Source organism: Humulus lupulus, chromosome 7, assembly GCF_963169125.1.
Source record: "Humulus lupulus chromosome 7, drHumLupu1.1, whole genome shotgun sequence".
In the NCBI taxonomy this organism is placed as follows: Eukaryota; Viridiplantae; Streptophyta; class Magnoliopsida; order Rosales; family Cannabaceae; genus Humulus; species Humulus lupulus.
In genome coordinates, this window is record NC_084799.1 from 44,220,172 (window position 1) to 44,237,259 (window position 17,088).

General features: G+C 38.2%; 1 long non-coding RNA gene across 1 annotated transcript; it reads right to left on the reverse strand.

The window, feature by feature from the left end:
- Positions 1-3,552: 3,552 nt before the first annotated feature.
- Positions 3,553-4,774, reverse strand: LOC133790189 (uncharacterized). The gene is made up of 3 exons (XR_009873950.1): positions 4,734-4,774; positions 4,131-4,199; positions 3,553-3,666 (listed from the first exon to the last, which is right to left on the reverse strand). It is a non-coding gene; the product is annotated as an uncharacterized LOC133790189 (long non-coding RNA).
- Between the last annotated feature and the right edge of the window lie 12,314 nt (positions 4,775-17,088).

Here is a 17,088-nt window from a genome sequence, read left to right on the forward strand (position 1 = left end):
GTATCAAAGAAGTTTGAATGGGCGATAAGACCTAAAATTTGTATACCGGGAGGCACACTGCCTAATCTTTTAGCAAGTGAGGGATCTAATCAGAAGCCAGAAGGGGCTAGTGTGACTCTAGTGTATCCTAGAGTTAGTATGGAGGGATATAATTATAGACTATATGAGTGGATCACCTCAGATTACAGGTAAGAGGATTGGATATGAGAAGTTGTGACTCGCCATATTAAGTTAGTACACTCTTGTTTGGGTGAGCGAGTCATCATAAGAGTGAGTATATGCGAAAGGGGATCGTACATCTCCGTGGGGGCATCGAAGTTGATAGTGCCGAATTGGAAACCCTTTATTTATTTTTCCGAAGTTCTAGAAAGGGTCATGTTGATCCCAAAAGAGGGTGTTTTTTATTTAAACTCGCAAGTGCACGAATCGTTTCAGAATATAATGTTCATGTAAGTACGAGGTCGAACCCATGGGAGTTGACTAACATGAAAAGAAACTATTTCAAACAAAGCAATAATATTCTAACCTAGTTCCAAATATTTGATGAGATTTTGTTTTAGAAAAATAAAAGACAAGTAATAAAAAGATTTAAAATTAAATAGAAAAATGGTTTTCAAATGAGATATGTAAAATAAGATTATTAAGATTTTAGAATCCACAAAATGCAAGTTCAATAGTATTTATAAGTATATTGATTCCCAAGTTTTAATATAGTTGAAATAAATCACACTATATATTTTTTCAAAATATATTTTCTATTCAAGCACAAGTTACTCTTTCAAAAAGGTAGGATTTTTCTTCACTTATATAAGATATAATTTCTAAGCATTAGTTGTGTTACAACCTAATGAAACTACAAAAAATCAAAGAGATTATGTTTAGGCAAAATATGATACTTATGCTCTAAGAATTAGATGTGAACAATTTAATGAAAAACATTTAATCAAAGAATATCATATTTTTGCATAATGAAGAACTAAGTGTAATATGCTTTAACACTCAATAATAGATGAAAAATGCATATCTTTGATAGAAAAATCCATAAACAATGTTGTACAAATGGGAAATCAACATACAACAAAAAAATACTATCTAGTTACATTTTGCTTCATCATCATCTTAATAACCTTTGAAAAAGATTAGAAGCTCATAACTAGATAAAAATTACAAAATAACATACTTGACATACTCTTCAAAAGATGAAAATGGTAGAGAAAATAGTGAAGAGAAGAGAGAAAAATATGTGTAGAAGATGTTGAAAATATGAAGAAGAAGAGCCCCCAAATGGTCTTAAAATACTCTATTTATAGGCAAAATATGGAGATTAAATTAATCAAATTAAAATAAATTACTTGATTAATTTAATTGTGTTGGGAAGTGGTAGGATAAATAGAGTAAGTGTAAGAGTATTGGAAAGATGAAATGTTTGGTTTGGTAAAATATTAGTAAAAAGATAGGGTAAAAAAAATGAATTAGGAATGTTTATTTAGGTAAGAAAAATAGGGAAGAGTGAATTGATATTTTAGTGAAAAATATTGGGAAGGAAAAATATGGTTTTTGGCCTTTTTGGTGGCTATTTGGACCAACATACAACAAAATATGTTAGGCAATGCACTGGCTGATGGTGTTGATGAATCAGGCGACTGGAGGAAACTTTGGCCGAAATGGGGCTGTGTGATTGGGCATGTTGATATATGCTGAAGAAGACTTGGAGCAATTGAAGACTTTGTTGCTGCTGGGCTGGAACCGTACGGCTGGGAAGCTGTGGCTTGTGATGGCATGATGAGAGGCAACATGTGGAGGAGCTGTTGGGCTTGGGCCCAAATGAGTTGAAGGCATGGCATTTTTAACAATGCCATTTTCTTCAAAACTAACACTTTTTTTCTCTTTATTTCTTTTTTCCCTTTTTTTTCACTCTTTCTTGGCTCTTCAAGAACAAAAAATAAAACAATTTCCTACAAAATAAATATAAATAAAGTCATGATAAAATATTTTTAATTATAAATAATTCATATAAATTCTTTGAAAATATTAATTATAACTTAATTTAACATTTAAGTTCAACAATACCCTTTTTTTTTTACCACTAACTTAAAAATAATAATTCAAATAATTAAGTACAACATTTTACAACAAAATACTTATATAAACACACAAAATTATATAAAATCATGATAGGACTACTAAATTCAAAATTACTTAAAAACTTAATAAATCAATTAAGAACTCAAGAACTAAGCAACAATTAACACATAAAAAGTGGTAAAATAACTCTGTTTTGTAGAGTTATCACACCCCCAAACTTAAAGTTTTGCTAGTCCTCAAGCAAAAGAAAAATTAAAAACACACATTTTTTTTTATTTGGTGATATCAAAAATGTCCTCAAAGATTGCACATTGAAAATAATTTATAAAAAATATGAATCAAAATTAATCTTATGTAATTAATTCCATAGTCAATTTTGCTTTGAAAATATATTTTAAATTAGAAGTCCCAAACTATTTATCAAGTTATTATGTGAATTTTGGAAAAATTGTTGTAATAAACTATTTATTTCACATATTATGATGAATAATAATTTTTATTTCAAAATTTCATTTTTTTTTAAGCAAAATTGACCCAAGAATTAAACACAAAGCTTAAGAAAGATTCATATATTTTTTAAACTAAAATTAAACTCAATCAATGGTATTATCATAGGAAAAACGGATATCACCAAAGGGGTTTTTTTTTATAATTTTTTTTTAATAGTTTTTGATAGAAAATAAAATATAAAAGTACAAAACTATATATATATATTACTAGAAAGATAACATTTTTTTGTTTGTTTTTTTTTATATAATTAATATATAAAATAGATACTCTACCATCCAAAAAAAAAAATTATACCATTTTCAAACACATGAAAGAAGTAACCATATAAACCCACTACCCCCAAACTTAATTTATGCATTGTCCTCAATGTATCAAAATACAAATATAAATTGAAGCGTGAAAGAGTTTAGAGTTTAGAATGGTCGTACCTCATCATGGAGCATTGTCAAGAGTGCAACAAAAAGGAAACAAAAATCAAAACAAGAAGTTAACATAAAACATAAATAAAACACACAACAAAAGTGAAATATAAAATGAAACATAAAAATACGGGTTGCCTCCCACAAAGCGCTTTAGATTATAGTCTTTAGCTCGACTATGATTTATTTTTTTCTTTTATCCTACACCTAATCGATGGTGTAGAATTTCATTTGTAGAGTGAGTTATGACTTTGATGCAAATGCCATGAATAAGAATTGATGACATCACATGTAACGCCCTACTTCCTTAGAGTCATTACTGAGTGAGTTTTTAAGACAAAACAGTGTGCAAAGAACTCGCTAACCGAGATTTTGAAACAAAAGTGTGACTAATTAAAAGTTAAGGCTGTAATCTTAGAAAATGCGTCGTTTCATTAAAACTTCTATTATTAAACATTTGGGATCCCAAAATAAGGTTTGAAAACTAATCACGTCTTGAAATAAGGTTACAGTTTGAGAAATCATAAAATCATAGATTATTACAGCCATTTACGAATAAACCCCCAACCAAAGCAGTCGGGCAGGCCAAACATGTACGCGTCGCTTCACGCTCTCCGTACTCATGGTTGGTTGACTCAGTCATTGCCCTTACCTGCAACACAGAGCACCCGTGAGCCGAAGCCCAGCAAGAAAACTCATGCAGAACATAACATATGCAATGTATACAGTTTATCATAACAGATAATCCACAATAAAAAAGTCAATCATTAGACTAAGCAAACACGGCCAAGCCGCCCCAGAGCCTTACCAAAGCCTGGGGTATCGGTTCTCACCGCGAGGATAACTCATGTATCCCTTGGGTCCCACCCTGAATATAGCATCCCATGTGCTAGGTGTTACTTTCGGCCCACGGCCGCCCCGGCTTACGCCGTACTCGGCCCACGGCCGCCCCGGCCTACGCCGTACTCGGCCCACAGCCGCTCATTTCATCATAATCACACATATAGTACATTCGAAATAATCATTCACACACATCATGATTCATTTAAGTTTAGACATTTGCACATAATACAATCTGGGGCCATGCCCTAACCTCGGGTGTTATAGTTTTCTTACCTGCATTCCGAGCCTCCTGATGCACCAAAGCCGCGAGCACGGTCCTCTAGCACGAGCCTCTCAAAGAACCTAGTCACAACACACAAGAAACATCCCTCATTACTAATCAACCCAAAACTATTTCCCGGGACCAATCCCACACTCTCGGGGCCTCTAAAACCTTAAAACAACACCCCGGAGACAGCCCCCGAACCCCCGGAGCAAAGGCCTAAAATTGCCTAAAAATGATGCCCTGAAATTCGCCTTGTGCCGCGGCACCCATCAGTCAGAGGCTCCCTTGCCGCGGCACGAAAAACTTGTGTCGCGGCACGCCTTCGCAGACCCAGAATTCTGGGTTTTCTCCTGCGTTTTCTCCGAGCTAAAACCTTCCCAAATCAACCCAAACTCACACCCAAGCCCCAAAACCAACTCAAGACTCCAAATAAACCATCCAACAACCCATAACATTACCAAAGACATCTAAACACCCAATCAAATCCCCAAAATCCACATCCTTGATTTCAATTTCAGAAAAAGATAAAAACTCAAACATCAAACTTAACCCTTGCTCAAATGCTTAACCCATAACATAATCAAGCCTTAAATGAGTATAAAATTCCTTACCTCATATGGGGAATCCATCCCTAAGCTTCCTTCATCTCCTAGGTCTCCAACTCCTCCTTCTCTTCTTCTTCTTCTTCTTCCTCATGCCCTAGCTTTTCCTTCTCTTTTCCCTTCTCTTCAAACTCTATCAAGACCAAAATGGTTAAGCCCCAAACCGTGTACCCCATAAAACCAGCTGCCATTTATCTAATTTCCCAGCCAAATGACCATTTTACCCCTCCTTGCCTATCCTTTCCCAACTAAACCGCAAGGGCACTTAAGTCCTTTTACTTCTATTTCATTTCTACCATTTTCTACCTAGAACTTGTTACTCTCAGCAGTAACTAATGGTTACCCAGGTTACTAAATCTCCAATAACCATTACCCGCTAAATCTCAATTTAACCTTAAAATTCCCGAGGTACCCCTAGGCTCCTCCCGAGCCAAGTATAGAAATCCCGTTGTGACTCTTGAGTTAACTAGCTCTCTACGACCGTCTCGGCACATGCATCACAATAATACAACCACACCCACGTGGTACAATTCACAGAATACAATTATCACATATCAATACCGTTATGCCAATCATGGCCAAAATTACAATTATGCTCTTCTAACACGATCCGGGCCTACATGCATACTGGTAAACATAGCCATGCATCTCAGTTAAACAAATAGCCAAATAACATGCTTTAAATCATAATCACGCATTTAATTCATAAAATCACACATAAATCCCAACCTGCCCTCCTGGCACACTAATCAAGGCCCTTAAGCCTTATTAGCGAATTTGGGTCGTTACAACTATCCCCTCCTCATAAAATTTCGTCCTCGAAATTTATCCAACATATCAGTCAATAAACCCGCAGCTCTTGACCATAACTTCCAAGGTCCACCGCCTTTACTTTACTTTTCAACAACAATCTTGTAGGAGTAACAATCTTGCCTCTCAAGATCTTGTCTAACGGCCATACTCTCGATAGCCTTTTGCTTACACAGCAACCCTGCTGAAGCCTCAGGGCCTGCCTAGCTTACAATGACCAATTCACTGTCTTATTCTTGATTCCAGAGATACTCAAAAGTCATCACCTCTACTAGGTGGGATCAGCTTGTAGGCCCCGCCGGCCTAACCCTTAGTACAACTTCTTAATTTCATGTTGAAATAGGAGTTAGAACTCTCCCTTCTTTCTCTGAACACCTTACAGATCCTCGTTTGTTATTACGTAGAGTTACAAATCTTTCCTTCCGGAACTTTATTTCCTCAACATTTAACAATTTACCAGCTCTTTATTCTTTCAAATAGGCAGACACCCCTGTCTTGAGAAGTTTCAACGACCTCTTTGGCTTTCTCTCTGAACTAAAGCCAAACCGCAGTATTCACTATCCTTCACCTCTTATCAAGCCCTATGTCGCGTTACATCAACAAGACACCAGCAACTGCCATCACGACTTACTTCCCAGGGATTTCACTTCCCTTAATACCTCAAGTCTTCGCCTACTCAGCGCTTAATTCTTTAAGATCTTTGATAAACTTTCAGACAACCCTTCCACTTGCAATCAACTGATAATTCTAGGTTCCCACTCTGTTCTTTTCGTTCTTTAAATCCATTCCAACAATTTAAAATATCATAGGGCCTCAATTCAATGCCATCGACGTTCTATCACGAAACCAGTTCACTTGCCCCAACAACATTAACTCAAACAACCGAGTTAAAACTTTTCATGTCCAAACACCTTACTTAAGGTCTATTGTGGTCTATCCCCATGATGCACCACCACATCACCTAACCCTTCAGGGTCCAAAGGAAATCACTAGGTACTGTCACCCGCTCAACCCTCCCGGTACGACGTACCCTAGGAGGTGGAATGATATCCATTCAGAATACTCGTTCATAAACCAAACCTAATTGGATCCTTCATCCATTCCTGGTGTCCCAACTTGTACCACCCTAGCAGGGTTCCTTCCTGTTTCATCCAAAGCCGACACTTCGGATTCTATCGCTCAGTGACACTCACCAGTTAATCATACCTGCCAACGTTACGCCGATCTCAGTCGTTGCCTTGTATCTTCCATTACAATCTATGGCGTTATTCTTTGACTTACACATGCCCCCCCCCCCCCCCAGCTAGGAGTTCTGCCGCCAATTATAACTCCCCTCGCTCGAACGAGGAATTCAGACACCGATCACCCGTCTGTTACCTTTCCCCACATCTGGGTCTCAACGTTAACCTTCTTACTAATACCCAACACTCAAGTACCTTATGCCATACACAACAGTCGACTTAATGTTCCAAGTGTATCAACCAGGTTCATACCCTTACCATAGGTCAAGTCCTTTATGAAATCACTCTATACTCAACCAAAACACACGCAAATTCCATCATTACCCGATACTAAACAACCTTACCTTATCTTCTGAATTTCTTTCTGATTTGACACCACTCAGTCCGTCTAACCTCGAGTTTTACTGATCTCCTCATCTCTGATGTAGTTGTCTCCGGAGGTGCTTGTGCAATGGATGACGCGCTTACCAGTCTTGTTATGCTTTCTATTCTTCAGACGTTCTTCATTAGCTTCTTTGTGGCTTCAGATCAAATCTTATCGTACCTGTCCTTTCTTCTTGTAGCTCTAATCTGAGTATTCCTGACGACACTCAAACTAACAATCCGTAGAACCTTACCTGAGACTCTGCCTTCTGGGTACAAACGTCTTTCGCATAGTCACTTGCTCCCCATTTCCGTCTGGGAGTAATCCACATGTACTGCTCGTGAACTTGAAGGGAACTTGCCTGAACCATTCTTGTATCCTCTACTTAAAGAACTTACCTGTGCTGCCGTAGCTTGAACCAAATCTAGAATCTTTGTTACCAACTCCTCGCACTTTACTCAGTTCAAAACAAAATTCCTGAAATGTCTCTTTCCTTGGTTTCCAACTGGAAATTAACAGGTCATAGATCAACTCTTGGAGACATCGTCCTACCTTGTATCCAACATCGTACTTTTCGTCCTACCCCGACGATGCTAACAATCCCCGTAGTATAACACAGTGGCTACACCAGGCTCAAATTCCTTCGATTGTTTCAATAGGCTTTCTGTCGGCCAAACCGTCTTTTACAACATTCCTTATACCAATTCTATCTGTAGTCTGACCTTGAAGTATCCCCTACATCTTTCTTTACGTACCCACGTAATTTTCCCACTGATCCGCTATGTCTCCTTTACGTACTCCAGATGATATCCTCAACAATCCATCTGCCAGAGTTTCTAATTCCTTCTCAATAAGTATCACTGTCCTCAGCCTCTCGAATGGCACCATTGAGGTAACCTCTCTATGTCCATCACCCTCTCGGAGCATTCGCAACACCGAATCCTTCCAGTTCGCTACATGACCAAAGCATAAGCTCGTCAGTTAAATACTCACCCTTGTGGACTCAGCCTCGAACTTTGAATGTATCGGTGCATTTCCAGTTCTCCGTTTCCCGCACCATGGGAAATCCATCCTAACATCTCGAGTCATTCTACGTAGAAGTCATGCCCTCACCTGACCTCCTCTTAGGTGGCATCCTCTTCCTCATGTGCATATCAATTAACCTCCTGGTTCCTGTCGCCATCTCGATAACTACCTTTTCGATCAGGCTTCTTTCCAATCTCAATCTAGGTGCCCAAGCACTGTCTGGAGTCCTTTTACCTCAAAATTGAGAATCCGACCTCGCTGCGTTCTATCAAATAACAGTACCATCCTTTCACCCAGACCTCTCCCCTTTCTTGGCAATTCCAGAAGCCACAACCCTATCCGGGGTTCTTTTAACTTGATTATCACGAATCTATCTTTACTAATTCCATCAAAGGAAGCACTGCCCTTGCGGCTCTAGCACTCATGTTCTAATCATCAACCATCAGTTCCTCGACATCATGGCCCTCTCCGCCATCCACATACATACGATAATTCCTCATATCACGGCGGCCTAAATTCCCTAGACTATTCCAGATCTCATATCCTTAAATGGGTCGCCATCCGATTCCGGATACATCCGTCAGTATAAATTCCCAAATGAATTATCCAATTCACCAAACCCATTGATTTACACTGTTGTTACCCCCAACAGTCCAAGCCCAACTTACAAGTCCACCCGTCTCCACTGTTCAAATCATTCCTTTAAAATCTCTTCTAACCATTCATCATCTAGGTTCTTTCCAACCCATTAAGCCAGTACCTCAGCCCGAGTACCAATTCCAGGCATCCCTCTACCTCAACATTTAACATAACCCTCTAATCAGGATCTCTCGTCCTCATAACCAAGGGTGGAATTAACTCAGCTCATCTATTGATAAATTCCTTGTCAGCTCGTACCTTCCTCAACTCTAGAGGATAACATCCTATACGCCTTTCATATAGTACCCTTATCTGTCCATACCTCACAGTAAACCATCACCGGTAACCTTACTATTAAAACATCTAATTCAACCATCTCCCCGGAGAATCCGCTGTTCTTCTATCCCATCTCAACTAACAAACTCCACAGCTAACTCACACACTAGTGACCCTTTGCTGCTGCTCTCAGGGATAACTGGAGATCTCAACTCCAACTTACATCTAGAAACCCCTTTTTCAACACAATATCAGGTCCCCAAACCCTTCTAGGAACCAACAACACAATTTCACCTGTCAAAACTGACCCAACACCTGAACTCTGGGGTTCCTACTCTGAACCAAACCACCACTAGGTCCAAATATCCACAGGTATAATGCACACCCAAGCATATACTAGGTCAAGTCCACAATGATATACATATAGCTTACCAAATCTCTATCACCACTAAGTGTATCCACACTCATCATGCTTCATACAAGCCAGTAAACAGATATAACATATGAATTTAATTCAGAAAACTAACCACATACGCTCAATATGCGAACCATTATGCCAATTTTCATCCACATGCATCATAATGTTATTAAGCACACATTGATCTCAACATGCAACAGTCAAGGGCCAGGCCCTATCAGTATCTCATGCATATGTCATCTCATTCCTCATGCTCCATATAAATAAGCAGGCAAACAGGGCATTTAAACATATATTCAAACATGTCAATCATTCATACCAACCAACCCTGAGTCGAGCTTGTCACTGACAGCGAGCGTACATGTTCGGTCGATCTCCAGAACCAATAAACCTTGGCTCGCTCTGATACCAAGTTGTAATGCCCTACTTCCTTAGAGCCGTTACTGAGTGAGTTTTTAAGACAAAACAGTGTGCAAAGAACTCGCTAACCGAGGTTTTGAAACAAAAGTGTGACTAATTAAAAGTTAAGGCTGTAATCTTAGAAAATGCGTCGTTTCATTAAAACTTCTATTATTAAACATTTGGGATCCCAAAATAAGGTTTGAAAACTAATCACGTCTTGAAATAAGGTTACAGTTTGAGAAATCATAAAATCATAGATTATTACAGCCATTTACGAATAAACCCCCAACCAAAGCAGTCGGGCAGGCCAAACATGTACCCATCGCTTCACGCTCTCCGTACTCATGGTTGGTTGACTCAGTCATTGCCCTTACCTGCAACACAGAGCACCCGTGAGCCGAAGCCCAGCAAGAAAAATCATGCAGAACATAACATATGCAATGTATACAATTTATCATAACAGATAATCCACAATAAACAAGTCAATCATTAGACTATGCAAACACGGCCAAGCCGCCCCAGAGCCTTACCGAAGCCTGGGGTATCGGTTCTCACCGCGAGGATAACTCATGTATCCCTTGGGTCCCACCCTGAATATAGCATCCCATGTGCTAGGTGTTACTTTCGGCCCACGGCCGCCCCGGCTTACGCCGTACTCGGCCCACGGCCGCTCCGGCCTACGCCGTACTCGGCCCACGGCCACCCCGGCCTACGCCGTACTCGGCCCACGGTCGCTCATTTCATCATAATCACACATATAGTACATTCGAAATAATCATTCACACACATCATGATTCATTTAAGTTTAGACATTTGCACATAATACAATCTGGGGCCATGCCCTAACCTCGGGTGTTATAGTTTTCTTACCTGCATTCCGAGCCTCCTGATGCACCAAAGCCGCGAGCACGGTCCTCTAGCACGAGCCTCTCAAAGAACCTAGTCACAACACACAAGAAACATCCCTCATTACTAATCAACCCAAAACTATTTCCCGGGACCAATCCCACACTCCCGGGGCCTCTAAAACCTTAAAACAACACCCCGGAGACATCCCCCGAACCCCCGGAGCAAAGGCCTAAAATTGCCTAAAAATGATGCCCTGAAATTTGCCTTGTGCCGCGGCACCCATCAGTCAGAGGCTCCCTTGCCGCGGCACGAAAAACCTGTGTCGCGGCACGCCTTCGCAGACCCAGAATTCTGGGTTTTCTCCTGCGTTTTCTCCGAGCTAAAACCTTCCCAAATCAACCCAAACTCACACCCAAGCCCCAAAACCAACTCAAGACTCCAAATAAACCATCCAACAACCCATAACATTACCAAAGACATCTAAACACCCAATCAAATCCCCAAAATCCACATCCTTGATTTCAATTTCAGAAAAAGATAAAAACTCAAACATCAAACTTAACCCTTGCTCAAATTCTTAACCCATAACATAATCAAGCCTTAAATGAGTATAAAATTCCTTACCTCATATGGGGAATCCATCCCTAAGCTTCCTTCATCTCCTAGGTCTCCAACTCCTCCTTCTCTTCTTCTTCTTCTTCTTCCTCATGCCCTAGCTTTTCCTTCTCTTTTCCCTTCTCTTCAAACTCTATCAAGACCAAAATGGTTAAGCCCCAAACCGTGTACCCCATAAAACCAGCTGCCATTTATCTAATTTCCCAGCCAAATGACCATTTTACCCCTCCTTGCCTATCCTTTCCCAACTAAACCGCAAGGGCACTTAAGTCCTTTTACTTCTATTTCATTTCTACCATTTTCTACCTAGAACTTGTTACTCTCAGCAGTAACTAATGGTTACCCAGGTTACTAAATCTCCAATAACCATTACCCGCTAAATCTCAATTTAACCTTAAAATTCCCGAGGTACCCCTAGGCTCCTCCCGAGCCAAGTATAGAAATCCCGTTGTGACTCTTGAGTTAACTAGCTCTCTACGACCGTCTCGGCACATGCATCACAATAATACAACCACACCCACGTGGTACAATTCACAGAATACAATTATCACATATCAATACCGTTATGCCAATCATGGCCAAAATTACAATTATGCTCTTCTAACACGATCCGGGCCTACATGCATACTGGTAAACATAGCCATGCATCTCAGTTAAACAAATAGCCAAATAACATGCTTTAAATCATAATCACGCATTTAATTCATAAAATCACACATAAATCCCAACCTGCCCTCCTGGCACACTAATCAAGGCCCTTAAGCCTTATTAGCGAATTTGGGTCGTTACATCACACCTACAAGAAAGTTAGAAATATGCACTTTTAATGGAATATCAATAAAATATGAAAATTACATATCTATATTAGGCTCCTTTTCATTTTGAGAAAATATACAAATTTGTTCAATTATGGGCTCTTGAAATATAAATATATCTTTTTCATTTTCCTTATGAGCTTCGAAAATTATCTCATCCAACTCTTTGGTTTCATTAGGGGGTTGGATGTATATTACAAGTTCTTCAACAACTTCATTCTCCTTTTCATTTTCAATTTGACTATTTGGATTGGGAATGGGTTGGTTGGGATGAACTTGTTTTTCCGACTCTATAATAGTGCAAGGTGTCCTACTATTGTCTCAATTTTTGAGATTGACTGAGATTTGGCTAGTAAGATTTGGTAGGTTGATTGCATGAAATTGAAGCTCTGAGGGGCTAGGTGTAATGTCCATAATTACCTAATAAGGCTTAGGGCCTTGGTTAGGGGCTAGGATGGAAAATTATGTGATTATGTGATATATATATATGTATCATTTATGATTATGTGAGTTATATTATAATATGACTTGATATGCTTGCTTAAGTGTATTAAATATGCATGTGGGACCGTTTCTGATTAAAAGGGTGATTTTCTTAATTTGGCCCGTTATGGGTATATTTGGCATGTATGTGATATATGTGTGGGACCACATTATTATGTGGATATATTTGGGTTACTTGGCACAAGACGATCCTAGGGAGCAAGCTAATGGGAAAGTCACAACGGGACCCATATTTGACTCGGTGTGAGTCAAGGGATATATTGGGTATTTAGTACATTACTGGGTTATTGGGTAATGGGAATGAATATTTGATGATATAATTGGAGTTAGTGAGATCAGGAGGGAATTCTAGAAATTTTGACTATTTGGCCCCCGGGGACGTTTTGGGTACCCTGAGCATTTGGATTTGCTTTAGGTTACTTAAGCTCGAAGTAACCCATCAGAAATAAAAAGAACGTTCAGTCACGTTCTCTCTCTCTCTCTCGTTCTCTTTTTGGCATTCATGAGCATTTTCGAAGGAAACTTGAGTTTTAGGACTCAGATTCAAGCAAGATCATTACAGTTCAAAAGTTACAACTCGCCAACCTAAGCGACAAAAATAGGGTTAAACCCTAGTTCCCCTAAGAAACACCTTGGCTATGGTGGTCAAGCGGCCGCATATGTACATGTCGCCACCTAAGCTCTCCACTCAAGGCTGGGTGAGCTTTTCTTTCCCTTTACCTACACCACATAGCACCCGTGAGCCAAGTCTCATCAAGAAAACTTATTACTGCATGTATACAAGTATTAATAAATCGTTCTGGGGCTTGCAGCCTTAATTAGATGGTGACTAGTCAGTCTTTCTGGGGTCCTGCTCCCTCAATAAATGACTAATAAGTCTCTCTGGGGACCTGCACCCTGAATAGATGACTAATAAGTCTATCTGGGGACCTGCGCCCTAAGCCATATGACTTTCCAGTCACCTGATTCTTTTAGCTCTGGCTCTGAGTAACTAGCCAAGCGCTTTAGTTTTCTCCAACCAATAGGTCGATCAAGCATTTAATGCTCATGTTGATTAGATCTAATCATTTCGGCCTGCAGTCATAACGCTAATGCCACTCTTGACTCATAAGTCAATTCCATATGACCAACGCTCAGTACTATTTCCAATCATGACTGATAAGTCAGAGCTTCACGACCAGTATTAAACAACATTGTCATTTCTGACTAATAAGTCAGTGCCATTCACAAGTAAGCAATGCTGCCAAGAATTTATAATGCAACCAATGTCCATATGTAGAGCACTCAACATGCCTCATCAATAACCATGCATGTCACATACTGAGTGAATTTTTCTTACCTCAGACTTGAGCGTAAAATAAATAAAGAACGACCATTGAGAACGATCTGTCATTAGGCCCTTTAGCAGTCACCTAATCATAACCAAATATGAAATCCCATCAATAAAATGAGTAATAAAAGGTTCATGGACTAAAACCCAGCTTCTGGGACCTCGAATCCTACTAAAATGATTGGTAGATTCTATCCTGAGCCTTGAGAATCGAAAACCCGCGCTCAAAATTGACTAAAACCCAACCTGGCACAAAGAGGACAAGTGGGCCACGACCTGCCCCCAAGGGCCGCAGCGCGCCCCCAAGACAGAGAGCCCCCTATCTAGGTGCCAGGGGCGAGCCACGAATTGCCCCTGAGGGTTGCAGCGCGCCTACCAAACAGAGTGCAGGGGAGGCTTTAGGGTTCATTCAAGTCACGGCTTGCATGAACTCAGTCGCGAGTTGACCTCACAAACCCAGCTCCCCTGCATTATCCTCAATCTAAACTCAGCCAAAACTCATCAAACCAATCCCAATATTACAATCAATCATCACCACAACATTATCACTAGTGTAACAGCAAAACCCAAGCTCTATATCACTTAAAACATCATCAAACACTCACTTCTAAATCAAACTCTAAAGCTTAAACATAAACTTAAAAAACAGAGTAAAACCAGATATTTCCAGCTGAAAATGTTACCTCAATCCCATAATTGAACCCTTCAATTGCTGCAATACAATCCTAAGTTCCAAGCCTTAAGAACCTCAAGCTTCAATTCTCCTATTTTGCCTCAAGAGTTAACACTGAGAGATAATCAAGAGAGAGAGAGTGAGCTACTCTGTTTTGCCTTAGTTAATTCCACAACCTTCTAAACTGAAGTATATCTAATGGTCAAAATGACCAAAATGACGGGTCATTTTAATTCCTCAAAGCCACCCAATGGCATAATTGTCATTTCCTACATATCCCGTTAATCATAATTAACATCCTCCAATTCCCGTTATTCCCAATATCCTCAAATAATTATTAAATCATATCCCATTACCTGCTCATTCCCAGTAATGTACTAAGCATCAAATTACCCCCAGGCTTACCCCGAGCCTAGTAATTAACCCCGTTATGACTAAACCACTAACTTGCATCCTAGGATCGTCTCATGCCGAATAGCTCAAACATATCCGCATAATAATGTGGTCTCACCCATATATCACATACATGCACATAAATATACAATTATGCCCTCAACGGGCCAAAATTACAAAAATGCCCCTCTAATAAGAAGTGGGTCTACATGCATGCAATTATCATCATATAATAATATAATTTACATAATCATGCATATAATCACATAATTGCATATTAAATTAATTATGACCCTCCTGGCCCCCTAATCCAGTCACTAAGCCACATTAGGGAATTTGTGACGTTACAATTAACATACAATATTATTAATCATGCAATATATAAATATATATATATAAATATACAATATGTTTATATATAACATATAAACAAACAAATATTCAAGAACATGAACTTTTCCCTCTTGAAGCCTATCAAGTGTCCTTGAGTCTTTTAATATATTTATCGATCTTCCTATCCAATGCTTTGAGTACTCAAACCACGATATTCCAGAGTGTTCTCTACACCTCAAGATGTGTGTGGGCACATAGAGAACATAGGTTTGAAATTTTAAAAATCACAAGTATTTCTCAACACATAGGAACTTGGATTATGGTCTGAGAATGACTAGAATAAAGAAGAAGAAAAAGACTTTTTGTCTCACAAAAATTCTAAGAACTATTCTGAATTGTATCTGTATTGTATATGTATTGTGTATCTATCTTCTCTTTATTCTATATCATATATATATAATTCTATTACCATATTATTCCTAATAATAATAATAGTAATATAATAATAATAATATCATAATGATGATAGGAATTGATTTAGGTAAAAGTCTAACTTACCAAATTTGAAAAAAAAATTCAAATTATTAATTATTTAAATAAATAAAATAAAAACAATACTGATACAATATCAGTATATTGAAACACGCATGGCACAGTATTTGGACTGTGTCAAGCGTGTACTGCTATATCCTATTTCAAGGATATTACATTTTTCTTTTTATTTATTTATTTAACTAAAATCAATATTCCACAAAATAAGGTATTTATCTTTTTAAGGAAAAGATGACAACCATATTTCAAAATTTAAATTTTAAATTCAAATTAATGATCATGATTATCATCATCTTTTAAAATTTAATAATTCAAAAACTATTTTTGACATACCAATTTTATTTTCTCCCACTTAAATAAAATAATTAATTTCAAAAATTACATATTTAAATTAATAAATATATTTTCAAATATTAATAATTAATTCCAAATTAATTATTCAACCTCAATTATCATATAATTGCATCCTTGACCTAAAGAATAAAATTCTTCTCAAATTCCCAAATTACAGTTTTACCCTTGTATCAATTGTTACCTTGATATGGTGTTGCTAGAGCTACCTTGGGAACCTATGGACCTATTGTTGGGGTTTTATGCCCTAATTAAAATCCAATTTTTTTTTAATCTCATTTTATTATCAATAAAAGAATATAAATTATTTTTTGACTTGGTCAATCACTTTGCTCACATGTTTTATTTTCATGATTATTTGTTTAATATAAACTTCTATTAAATTCCAAGCATATAGCTAATCGTATTTATAGTGACATAATCACAGTGGAATATAAATATGATTATATGTTCAAAATAAGTTAGTCCTAAGATTAGTCAGTGCACATGATTTACACTGACTTGCCAATCTACGATATGATCTACTTACACATTGTGGTGTTATGTTTTTTCCAGAACATTAGCAAAGTAGATAAAATTGGATGTATTTGTTACATCGGACAGGACCGATATTGACAGTTGATAAGATAAGTAAACATATCATCATTATATATTCTAGTCATATCATATAGTTGACAATAGGTCAATTCAATCTTAATTTTGAGTGGTTAGTATTCTAACTGATTGTATTATTTGAGTTATTTGACTTGTTCGTTATCAGCTTACCCTACGGA